This window comes from Hyla sarda, unplaced genomic scaffold (assembly GCF_029499605.1).
Source record: "Hyla sarda isolate aHylSar1 unplaced genomic scaffold, aHylSar1.hap1 scaffold_1901, whole genome shotgun sequence".
Lineage (NCBI taxonomy): Eukaryota > Metazoa > Chordata > Amphibia > Anura > Hylidae > Hyla > Hyla sarda.
In genome coordinates, this window is record NW_026608555.1 from 12,418 (window position 1) to 25,404 (window position 12,987).

At 45.4% G+C, this 12,987-nt stretch overlaps 5 non-coding genes across 5 annotated transcripts; all 5 read right to left on the reverse strand.

Annotated features, from left to right (window-relative positions):
• Window positions 1-1,533: 1,533 nt before the first annotated feature.
• On the reverse strand, window positions 1,534-1,724 carry LOC130316063 (U2 spliceosomal RNA). Its single transcript, XR_008863448.1, has one exon. It is a non-coding gene; the product is annotated as a U2 spliceosomal RNA (small nuclear RNA).
• A 2,086-nt stretch (window positions 1,725-3,810) lies between these two features.
• On the reverse strand, window positions 3,811-4,001 carry LOC130316064 (U2 spliceosomal RNA). The gene has a single exon (XR_008863449.1). It is a non-coding gene; the product is annotated as a U2 spliceosomal RNA (small nuclear RNA).
• A 2,082-nt stretch (window positions 4,002-6,083) lies between these two features.
• On the reverse strand, window positions 6,084-6,274 carry LOC130316065 (U2 spliceosomal RNA). The gene has a single exon (XR_008863450.1). It is a non-coding gene; the product is annotated as a U2 spliceosomal RNA (small nuclear RNA).
• Window positions 6,275-8,358: 2,084 nt separating this feature from the next.
• Window positions 8,359-8,549, reverse strand: LOC130316066 (U2 spliceosomal RNA). Its single transcript, XR_008863451.1, has one exon. It is a non-coding gene; the product is annotated as a U2 spliceosomal RNA (small nuclear RNA).
• A 2,084-nt stretch (window positions 8,550-10,633) lies between these two features.
• LOC130316067 (U2 spliceosomal RNA) lies at window positions 10,634-10,824 on the reverse strand. The gene has a single exon (XR_008863452.1). It is a non-coding gene; the product is annotated as a U2 spliceosomal RNA (small nuclear RNA).
• Window positions 10,825-12,987: the final 2,163 nt, after the last annotated feature.

The following is a 12,987-nucleotide window of genomic DNA, read 5'->3' on the forward strand; positions in this document are numbered from 1 at the left end:
TTACATACACAACAAAGCTGGGTTGTTGTTGTTTACACTCTGCAAGGCCTGTGGAAGTGAGTGACATCATAGCACTGTAGTTCTGAGGGTTCTAGATGGATGCAACAATCTCCTGTTGCTTCTATGAAGGCCATAATAGACGACATCACCAAACAGCTCCATAGTCACATACACAGCAAAGGAGAGATGTTGTTTACACCTAGTGATGTCAGTGGTATTGAGTGACATCACAGCACAGTGCTAAGGCTCCTGGGCCTGGACACAGCAGCGGCTGCAATATCTCAACGGAGAATACGTTTATATATATGTGTGTGTGTGCGCGTATATATATATATATATATATATATATATATATATATATATTTCTCCGCCGAAATCACTTTTAAACCCATTTCCACCTTTTTTTCCCTTCTCTTCCTCTTACTTTTTTTTCACGTTTTTTTACGTTTTTCTCCTTTTCGCCTCTTTTCTGGGCGTATTATTCTTCTTTTTCTTCTTTTTTTTCGTCTAATGCATACCCCATCAGTGCAGCAATGCTTATTCAATACCGCCAGCAGATGGAGACACTGGGGGATAATTTTCTAAGGATTTATACTGATTTTTCCTGTCTGAATTTGTCGCACAGAAAGTTGCAGGCCAAATATGTGTGACATTTCTGCGACTTTAGCTTCTAGAGCATTTTTACAACATTATACATAGGTGCTGAATACATAAAAAGCGACTGTTCAGCGACAGACAAGTCGCATCGGCTGAAAGTAGGCCAGAATGTCAGTCCATGTTGGAGCAGGTTTAGATACAGTCTAAAGTATAGATCTCAAAGTCTGTGCACAGAATTTAGCAAGGGCCTCGCACCTTCTGATGCATCAGGTAGGTGCACAATAGCATAGCCTAACCCTCTGTACTTTGGTCTATATTGATGCGGGACATAGACAGCCAGCTGATGACCAATCCATTAGTGCAATGGATGGCTGGAAGCATTTGTCTTTGCCTTTGCAATACCACAGAAGCAATGCATGGTCAATGTACAGCAATGACACACCTGTGTGAACAGCCAGGAGACCCCCCCCCCCCCCCCCATGTTATGTTACATAGTTACATAGTTAGTACGGTCGAAAAAAGACATATGTCCATCAAGTTCAACCAGGGAATTAAGGGGTAGGGGTGTGGCGCGATATTGGGGAAGGGATGAGATTTTATATTTCTTCATAAGCATTAATCTTATTTTGTCAATTAGGAACATTCAGCACCCACCCGCTATCAAGGCAGCTGCCTATCATGTCATGCCCTACCTGCACAGGTGTGCTGGCTACTCAAATGATCCAATTAAGGAGGCCATTTAGTCAGCAGCAGCAGAAGTCCTGTGCCTGGACGCTCCAACAGCGGCCAGACACAAGCAGAAGCAGCAGAAGCAGCAGCAGCAGCACCACCTTTTGTTTTTTGGCTGCAGCAGCAAGGCCCACAGGGCTGGCTAGCTGGCTAGCCAGCAAGCAGGTAGCAATGAAAGTAGGAATCTTTCTTTTTAACCCTGTAAGGGGGTGGTGCACTGTACCCGAAGATACTGCCATATCGGGTCAATGCATAGGGCGACGGAAGCAAGCTTCGAAATCGGCCCCCGTTCTCAAAAATCCATTTAATATATGGTCCCCAGATAGGGGACGTATCAGATATTAAACTGATAAGAACAGATACTACACTTGATCTTAGCCAAAAGGCCGAGAAGCGATAACCGTGAAAGGGGCGGGCCCAACAAGGTCCCCTTCATGGGCACTATCACTGCTTGCTGTCAGGGAGGCTGCCAGACAATTTTCCATGCACACTCTGGGCTGGGGGGCAGTCAACCACCAGTACACACAGCAGAACCTAAACCCATACCATTATTGCTAAGCAGCAAGACAGGGGCCCATTGCACTCCCACGGGGCCTTTTTAAATGCAATCCATAACCCGGATTTGCCAGGAACCCTTCTTACTCCTCCTACTTGCATGTGACACTGGGCTTAGGATCTGCATAGGAAACACACACACAAGCACACACCTACCTTTGTTGCCTGCAGATGCCTCCTTGGCTGTCCCCAAACGGTATCAAACCAACACCCACGGGAAGCTGTAAGCATAGAGGACATGCCTGCACCCCATTGGACTTACCTGTGTGGGTTAAATCCGGGTTATTTGACAACCTATGGCGGTGATGGTTCTGCTCAGGCAGAGCAGTGCTGATGCTCCTCATAAAGCTGTCGCTGCTGTGAAGGTTCTAGGTGACATCACAAATCCCTATGGTTACATACACAACAAAGCTGGGTTGTTGTTGTTTACACTCTGCAAGGCCTGTGGAAGTGAGTGACATCATAGCACTGTAGTTCTGAGGGTTCTAGATGGATGCAACAATCTCCTGTTGCTTCTATGAAGGCCATAATAGACGACATCACCAAACAGCTCCATAGTCACATACACAGCAAAGGAGAGATGTTGTTTACACCTAGTGATGTCAGTGGTATTGAGTGACATCACAGCACAGTGCTAAGGCTCCTGGGCCTGGACACAGCAGCGGCTGCAATATCTCAACGGAGAATACGTTTATATATATGTGTGTGTGTGCGCGTATATATATATATATATATATATATATATATATATATATATATTCTCCGCCGAAATCACTTTTAAACCCATTTCCACCTTTTTTTCCCTTCTCTTCCTCTTACTTTTTTTTCACGTTTTTTTACGTTTTTCTCCTTTTCGCCTCTTTTCTGGGCGTATTATTCTTCTTTTTCTTCTTTTTTTTCGTCTAATGCATACCCCATCAGTGCAGCAATGCTTATTCAATACCGCCAGCAGATGGAGACACTGGGGGATAATTTTCTAAGGATTTATACTGATTTTTCCTGTCTGAATTTGTCGCACAGAAAGTTGCAGGCCAAATATGTGTGACATTTCTGCGACTTTAGCTTCTAGAGCATTTTTACAACATTATACATAGGTGCTGAATACATAAAAAGCGACTGTTCAGCGACAGACAAGTCGCATCGGCTGAAAGTAGGCCAGAATGTCAGTCCATGTTGGAGCAGGTTTAGATACAGTCTAAAGTATAGATCTCAAAGTCTGTGCACAGAATTTAGCAAGGGCCTCGCACCTTCTGATGCATCAGGTAGGTGCACAATAGCATAGCCTAACCCTCTGTACTTTGGTCTATATTGATGCGGGACATAGACAGCCAGCTGATGACCAATCCATTAGTGCAATGGATGGCTGGAAGCATTTGTCTTTGCCTTTGCAATACCACAGAAGCAATGCATGGTCAATGTACAGCAATGACACACCTGTGTGAACAGCCAGGAGACCCCCCCCCCCCCCCCCCATGTTATGTTACATAGTTACATAGTTAGTACGGTCGAAAAAAGACATATGTCCATCAAGTTCAACCAGGGAATTAAGGGGTAGGGGTGTGGCGCGATATTGGGGAAGGGATGAGATTTTATATTTCTTCATAAGCATTAATCTTATTTTGTCAATTAGGAACATTCAGCACCCACCCGCTATCAAGGCAGCTGCCTATCATGTCATGCCCTACCTGCACAGGTGTGCTGGCTACTCAAATGATCCAATTAAGGAGGCCATTTAGTCAGCAGCAGCAGAAGTCCTGTGCCTGGACGCTCCAACAGCGGCCAGACACAAGCAGAAGCAGCAGAAGCAGCAGCAGCAGCACCACCTTTTGTTTTTTGGCTGCAGCAGCAAGGCCCACAGGGCTGGCTAGCTGGCTAGCCAGCAAGCAGGTAGCAATGAAAGTAGGAATCTTTCTTTTTAACCCTGTAAGGGGGTGGTGCACTGTACCCGAAGATACTGCCATATCGGGTCAATGCATAGGGCGACGGAAGCAAGCTTCGAAATCGGCCCCCGTTCTCAAAAATCCATTTAATATATGGTCCCCAGATAGGGGACGTATCAGATATTAAACTGATAAGAACAGATACTACACTTGATCTTAGCCAAAAGGCCGAGAAGCGATAACCGTGAAAGGGGCGGGCCCAACAAGGTCCCCTTCATGGGCACTATCACTGCTTGCTGTCAGGGAGGCTGCCAGACAATTTTCCATGCACACTCTGGGCTGGGGGGCAGTCAACCACCAGTACACACAGCAGAACCTAAACCCATACCATTATTGCTAAGCAGCAAGACAGGGGCCCATTGCACTCCCACGGGGCCTTTTTAAATGCAATCCATAACCCGGATTTGCCAGGAACCCTTCTTACTCCTCCTACTTGCATGTGACACTGGGCTTAGGATCTGCATAGGAAACACACACACAAGCACACACCTACCTTTGTTGCCTGCAGATGCCTCCTTGGCTGTCCCCAAACGGTATCAAACCAACACCCACGGGAAGCTGTAAGCATAGAGGACATGCCTGCACCCCATTGGACTTACCTGTGTGGGTTAAATCCGGGTTATTTGACAACCTATGGCGGTGATGGTTCTGCTCAGGCAGAGCAGTGCTGATGCTCCTCATAAAGCTGTCGCTGCTGTGAAGGTTCTAGGTGACATCACAAATCCCTATGGTTACATACACAACAAAGCTGGGTTGTTGTTGTTTACACTCTGCAAGGCCTGTTGAAGTGAGTGACATCATAGCACTGTAGTTCTGAGGGTTCAAGATGGATGCAACAATCTCCTATTGCTTCTATGAAGGCCATAATAGACGACATCACCAAACAGCTCCATAGTCACATACACAGCAAAGGAGAGATGTTGTTTACACCTAGTGATGTCAGTGGTATTGAGTGACATCACAGCACAGTGCTAAGGCTCCTGGGCCTGGACACAGCAGCGGCTGCAATATCTCAACGGAGAATACGTTTATATATATGTGTGTGTGTGTGCGCGTATATATATATATATATATATATATATATATATATATATATTTCTCCGCCGAAATCACTTTTAAACCCATTTCCACCTTTTTTTCCCTTCTCTTCCTCTTACTTTTTTTTCACGTTTTTTTACGTTTTTCTCCTTTTCGCCTCTTTTCTGGGCGTATTATTCTTCTTTTTCTTCTTTTTTTTCGTCTAATGCATACCCCATCAGTGCAGCAATGCTTATTCAATACCGCCAGCAGATGGAGACACTGGGGGATAATTTTCTAAGGATTTATACTGATTTTTCCTGTCTGAATTTGTCGCACAGAAAGTTGCAGGCCAAATATGTGTGACATTTCTGCGACTTTAGCTTCTAGAGCATTTTTACAACATTATACATAGGTGCTGAATACATAAAAAGCGACTGTTCAGCGACAGACAAGTCGCATCGGCTGAAAGTAGGCCAGAATATCAGTCCATGTTGGAGCAGGTTTAGATACAGTCTAAAGTATAGATCTCAAAGTCTGTGCACAGAATTTAGCAAGGGCCTCGCACCTTCTGATGCATCAGGTAGGTGCACAATAGCATAGCCTAACCCTCTGTACTTTGGTCTATATTGATGCGGGACATAGACAGCCAGCTGATGACCAATCCATTAGTGCAATGGATGGCTGGAAGCATTTGTCTTTGCCTTTGCAATACCACAGAAGCAATGCATGGTCAATGTACAGCAATGACACACCTGTGTGAACAGCCAGGAGACCCCCCCCCCCCCATGTTATGTTACATAGTTACATAGTTAGTACGGTCGAAAAAAGACATATGTCCATCAAGTTCAACCAGGGAATTAAGGGGTAGGGGTGTGGCGCGATATTGGGGAAGGGATGAGATTTTATATTTCTTCATAAGCATTAATCTTATTTTGTCAATTAGGAACATTCAGCACCCACCCGCTATCAAGGCAGCTGCCTATCATGTCATGCCCTACCTGCACAGGTGTGCTGGCTACTCAAATGATCCAATTAAGGAGGCCATTTAGTCAGCAGCAGCAGAAGTCCTGTGCCTGGACGCTCCAACAGCGGCCAGACACAAGCAGAAGCAGCAGAAGCAGCAGCAGCAGCACCACCTTTTGTTTTTTGGCTGCAGCAGCAAGGCCCACAGGGCTGGCTAGCTGGCTAGCCAGCAAGCAGGTAGCAATGAAAGTAGGAATCTTTCTTTTTAACCCTGTAAGGGGGTGGTGCACTGTACCCGAAGATACTGCCATATCGGGTCAATGCATAGGGCGACGGAAGCAAGCTTCGAAATCGGCCCCCGTTCTCAAAAATCCATTTAATATATGGTCCCCAGATAGGGGACGTATCAGATATTAAACTGATAAGAACAGATACTACACTTGATCTTAGCCAAAAGGCCGAGAAGCGATAACCGTGAAAGGGGCGGGCCCAACAAGGTCCCCTTCATGGGCACTATCACTGCTTGCTGTCAGGGAGGCTGCCAGACAATTTTCCATGCACACTCTGGGCTGGGGGGCAGTCAACCACCAGTACACACAGCAGAACCTAAACCCATACCATTATTGCTAAGCAGCAAGACAGGGGCCCATTGCACTCCCACGGGGCCTTTTTAAATGCAATCCATAACCCGGATTTGCCAGGAACCCTTCTTACTCCTCCTACTTGCATGTGACACTGGGCTTAGGATCTGCATAGGAAACACACACACAAGCACACACCTACCTTTGTTGCCTGCAGATGCCTCCTTGGCTGTCCCCAAACGGTATCAAACCAACACCCACGGGAAGCTGTAAGCATAGAGGACATGCCTGCACCCCATTGGACTTACCTGTGTGGGTTAAATCCGGGTTATTTGACAACCTATGGCGGTGATGGTTCTGCTCAGGCAGAGCAGTGCTGATGCTCCTCATAAAGCTGTCGCTGCTGTGAAGGTTCTAGGTGACATCACAAATCCCTATGGTTACATACACAACAAAGCTGGGTTGTTGTTGTTTACACTCTGCAAGGCCTGTGGAAGTGAGTGACATCATAGCACTGTAGTTCTGAGGGTTCTAGATGGATGCAACAATCTCCTGTTGCTTCTATGAAGGCCATAATAGACGACATCACCAAACAGCTCCATAGTCACATACACAGCAAAGGAGAGATGTTGTTTACACCTAGTGATGTCAGTGGTATTGAGTGACATCACAGCACAGTGCTAAGGCTCCTGGGCCTGGACACAGCAGCGGCTGCAATATCTCAACGGAGAATACGTTTATATATATGTGTGTGTGCGCGTATATATATATATATATATATATATATATATATATATATATATATATTTCTCCGCCGAAATCACTTTTAAACCCATTTCCACCTTTTTTTCCCTTCTCTTCCTCTTACTTTTTTTTCACGTTTTTTTACGTTTTTCTCCTTTTCGCCTCTTTTCTGGGCGTATTATTCTTCTTTTTCTTCTTTTTTTTCGTCTAATGCATACCCCATCAGTGCAGCAATGCTTATTCAATACCGCCAGCAGATGGAGACACTGGGGGATAATTTTCTAAGGATTTATACTGATTTTTCCTGTCTGAATTTGTCGCACAGAAAGTTGCAGGCCAAATATGTGTGACATTTCTGCGACTTTAGCTTCTAGAGCATTTTTACAACATTATACATAGGTGCTGAATACATAAAAAGCGACTGTTCAGCGACAGACAAGTCGCATCGGCTGAAAGTAGGCCAGAATGTCAGTCCATGTTGGAGCAGGTTTAGATACAGTCTAAAGTATAGATCTCAAAGTCTGTGCACAGAATTTAGCAAGGGCCTCGCACCTTCTGATGCATCAGGTAGGTGCACAATAGCATAGCCTAACCCTCTGTACTTTGGTCTATATTGATGCGGGACATAGACAGCCAGCTGATGACCAATCCATTAGTGCAATGGATGGCTGGAAGCATTTGTCTTTGCCTTTGCAATACCACAGAAGCAATGCATGGTCAATGTACAGCAATGACACACCTGTGTGAACAGCCAGGAGACCCCCCCCCCCCCATGTTATGTTACATAGTTACATAGTTAGTACGGTCGAAAAAAGACATATGTCCATCAAGTTCAACCAGGGAATTAAGGGGTAGGGGTGTGGCGCGATATTGGGGAAGGGATGAGATTTTATATTTCTTCATAAGCATTAATCTTATTTTGTCAATTAGGAACATTCAGCACCCACCCGCTATCAAGGCAGCTGCCTATCATGTCATGCCCTACCTGCACAGGTGTGCTGGCTACTCAAATGATCCAATTAAGGAGGCCATTTAGTCAGCAGCAGCAGAAGTCCTGTGCCTGGACGCTCCAACAGCGGCCAGACACAAGCAGAAGCAGCCGAAGCAGCAGCAGCAGCACCACCTTTTGTTTTTTGGCTGCAGCAGCAAGGCCCACAGGGCTGGCTAGCTGGCTAGCCAGCAAGCAGGTAGCAATGAAAGTAGGAATCTTTCTTTTTAACCCTGTAAGGGGGTGGTGCACTGTACCCGAAGATACTGCCATATCGGGTCAATGCATAGGGCGACGGAAGCAAGCTTCGAAATCGGCCCCCGTTCTCAAAAATCCATTTAATATATGGTCCCCAGATAGGGGACGTATCAGATATTAAACTGATAAGAACAGATACTACACTTGATCTTAGCCAAAAGGCCGAGAAGCGATAACCGTGAAAGGGGCGGGCCCAACAAGGTCCCCTTCATGGGCACTATCACTGCTTGCTGTCAGGGAGGCTGCCAGACAATTTTCCATGCACACTCTGGGCTGGGGGGCAGTCAACCACCAGTACACACAGCAGAACCTAAACCCATACCATTATTGCTAAGCAGCAAGACAGGGGCCCATTGCACTCCCACGGGGCCTTTTTAAATGCAATCCATAACCCGGATTTGCCAGGAACCCTTCTTACTCCTCCTACTTGCATGTGACACTGGGCTTAGGATCTGCATAGGAAACACACACACAAGCACACACCTACCTTTGTTGCCTGCAGATGCCTCCTTGGCTGTCCCCAAACGGTATCAAACCAACACCCACGGGAAGCTGTAAGCATAGAGGACATGCCTGCACCCCATTGGACTTACCTGTGTGGGTTAAATCCGGGTTATTTGACAACCTATGGCGGTGATGGTTCTGCTCAGGCAGAGCAGTGCTGATGCTCCTCATAAAGCTGTCGCTGCTGTGAAGGTTCTAGGTGACATCACAAATCCCTATGGTTACATACACAACAAAGCTGGGTTGTTGTTGTTTACACTCTGCAAGGCCTGTGGAAGTGAGTGACATCATAGCACTGTAGTTCTGAGGGTTCTAGATGGATGCAACAATCTCCTGTTGCTTCTATGAAGGCCATAATAGACGACATCACCAAACAGCTCCATAGTCACATACACAGCAAAGGAGAGATGTTGTTTACACCTAGTGATGTCAGTGGTATTGAGTGACATCACAGCACAGTGCTAAGGCTCCTGGGCCTGGACACAGCAGCGGCTGCAATATCTCAACGGAGAATACGTTTATATATATGTGTGTGTGTGCGCGTATATATATATATATATATATATATATATATATATATATATTTCTCCGCCGAAATCACTTTTAAACCCATTTCCACCTTTTTTTCCCTTCTCTTCCTCTTACTTTTTTTTCACGTTTTTTTACGTTTTTCTCCTTTTCGCCTCTTTTCTGGGCGTATTATTCTTCTTTTTCTTCTTTTTTTTCGTCTAATGCATACCCCATCAGTGCAGCAATGCTTATTCAATACCGCCAGCAGATGGAGACACTGGGGGATAATTTTCTAAGGATTTATACTGATTTTTCCTGTCTGAATTTGTCGCACAGAAAGTTGCAGGCCAAATATGTGTGACATTTCTGCGACTTTAGCTTCTAGAGCATTTTTACAACATTATACATAGGTGCTGAATACATAAAAAGCGACTGTTCAGCGACAGACAAGTCGCATCGGCTGAAAGTAGGCCAGAATGTCAGTCCATGTTGGAGCAGGTTTAGATACAGTCTAAAGTATAGATCTCAAAGTCTGTGCACAGAATTTAGCAAGGGCCTCGCACCTTCTGATGCATCAGGTAGGTGCACAATAGCATAGCCTAACCCTCTGTACTTTGGTCTATATTGATGCGGGACATAGACAGCCAGCTGATGACCAATCCATTAGTGCAATGGATGGCTGGAAGCATTTGTCTTTGCCTTTGCAATACCACAGAAGCAATGCATGGTCAATGTACAGCAATGACACACCTGTGTGAACAGCCAGGAGACCCCCCCCCCCCCCCCCATGTTATGTTACATAGTTACATAGTTAGTACGGTCGAAAAAAGACATATGTCCATCAAGTTCAACCAGGGAATTAAGGGGTAGGGGTGTGGCGCGATATTGGGGAAGGGATGAGATTTTATATTTCTTCATAAGCATTAATCTTATTTTGTCAATTAGGAACATTCAGCACCCACCCGCTATCAAGGCAGCTGCCTATCATGTCATGCCCTACCTGCACAGGTGTGCTGGCTACTCAAATGATCCAATTAAGGAGGCCATTTAGTCAGCAGCAGCAGAAGTCCTGTGCCTGGACGCTCCAACAGCGGCCAGACACAAGCAGAAGCAGCAGAAGCAGCAGCAGCAGCACCACCTTTTGTTTTTTGGCTGCAGCAGCAAGGCCCACAGGGCTGGCTAGCTGGCTAGCCAGCAAGCAGGTAGCAATGAAAGTAGGAATCTTTCTTTTTAACCCTGTAAGGGGGTGGTGCACTGTACCCGAAGATACTGCCATATCGGGTCAATGCATAGGGCGACGGAAGCAAGCTTCGAAATCGGCCCCCGTTCTCAAAAATCCATTTAATATATGGTCCCCAGATAGGGGACGTATCAGATATTAAACTGATAAGAACAGATACTACACTTGATCTTAGCCAAAAGGCCGAGAAGCGATAACCGTGAAAGGGGCGGGCCCAACAAGGTCCCCTTCATGGGCACTATCACTGCTTGCTGTCAGGGAGGCTGCCAGACAATTTTCCATGCACACTCTGGGCTGGGGGGCAGTCAACCACCAGTACACACAGCAGAACCTAAACCCATACCATTATTGCTAAGCAGCAAGACAGGGGCCCATTGCACTCCCACGGGGCCTTTTTAAATGCAATCCATAACCCGGATTTGCCAGGAACCCTTCTTACTCCTCCTACTTGCATGTGACACTGGGCTTAGGATCTGCATAGGAAACACACACACAAGCACACACCTACCTTTGTTGCCTGCAGATGCCTCCTTGGCTGTCCCCAAACGGTATCAAACCAACACCCACGGGAAGCTGTAAGCATAGAGGACATGCCTGCACCCCATTGGACTTACCTGTGTGGGTTAAATCCGGGTTATTTGACAACCTATGGCGGTGATGGTTCTGCTCAGGCAGAGCAGTGCTGATGCTCCTCATAAAGCTGTCGCTGCTGTGAAGGTTCTAGGTGACATCACAAATCCCTATGGTTACATACACAACAAAGCTGGGTTGTTGTTGTTTACACTCTGCAAGGCCTGTGGAAGTGAGTGACATCATAGCACTGTAGTTCTGAGGGTTCTAGATGGATGCAACAATCTCCTGTTGCTTCTATGAAGGCCATAATAGACGACTAGTGTTGAGCGGCATAGGCCATATTCGAATTCGCGAATATTCGCGAATATATGGACGAATATTCGTCATATATTCGCGAATATTCGCATATTCGTTATATTCGCTTTATTTTCGCATATGCGAAAATTCGCATATGCGAAAATTAGCATATGCTAATTTTCGCATGTGCGAATTTTCGCAAATGCAAATTTTCGCGCGCCAGTCTCACACAGTAGTATTAGAGCCTTCTTTACACCACACAAGCTGGAAGCAGAGAGGGATGATCACTGTGATGTGTACTGTGAAAAAAAAAAAAAAAAAAAAAGAATATTCGTAATTACGAATATATAGCGCTATATTCGCAAAATTCGCGAATTCGCGAATATGCGATATTCGCGAATAATATTCGAATTGCGAATATTCGTGAGCAACACTATAGACGACATCACCAAACAGCTCCATAGTCACATACACAGCAAAGGAGAGATGTTGTTTACACCTAGTGATGTCAGTGGTATTGAGTGACATCACAGCACAGTGCTAAGGCTCCTGGGCCTGGACACAGCAGCGGCTGCAATATCTCAACGGAGAATACGTTTATATATATGTGTGTGTGTGCGCGTATATATATATATATATATATATATATATATATATATATATATATTTCTCCGCCGAAATCACTTTTAAACCCATTTCCACCTTTTTTTCCCTTCTCTTCCTCTTACTTTTTTTTCACGTTTTTTTACGTTTTTCTCCTTTTCGCCTCTTTTCTGGGCGTATTATTCTTCTTTTTCTTCTTTTTTTTCGTCTAATGCATACCCCATCAGTGCAGCAATGCTTATTCAATACCGCCAGCAGATGGAGACACTGGGGGATAATTTTCTAAGGATTTATACTGATTTTTCCTGTCTGAATTTGTCGCACAGAAAGTTGCAGGCCAAATATGTGTGACATTTCTGCGACTTTAGCTTCTAGAGCATTTTTACAACATTATACATAGGTGCTGAATACATAAAAAGCGACTGTTCAGCGACAGACAAGTCGCATCGGCTGAAAGTAGGCCAGAATGTCAGTCCATGTTGGAGCAGGTTTAGATACAGTCTAAAGTATAGATCTCAAAGTCTGTGCACAGAATTTAGCAAGGGCCTCGCACCTTCTGATGCATCAGGTAGGTGCACAATAGCATAGCCTAACCCTCTGTACTTTGGTCTATATTGATGCGGGACATAGACAGCCAGCTGATGACCAATCCATTAGTGCAATGGATGGCTGGAAGCATTTGTCTTTGCCTTTGCAATACCACAGAAGCAATGCATGGTCAATGTACAGCAATGACACACCTGTGTGAACAGCCAGGAGACCCCCCCCCCCCCCCCCCATGTTATGTTACATAGTTACATAGTTAGTACGGTCGAAAAAAGACATATGTCCATCAAGTTCAACCAGGGAATTAAGGGGTAGGGGTGTGGCGCGATATTGGGGAAG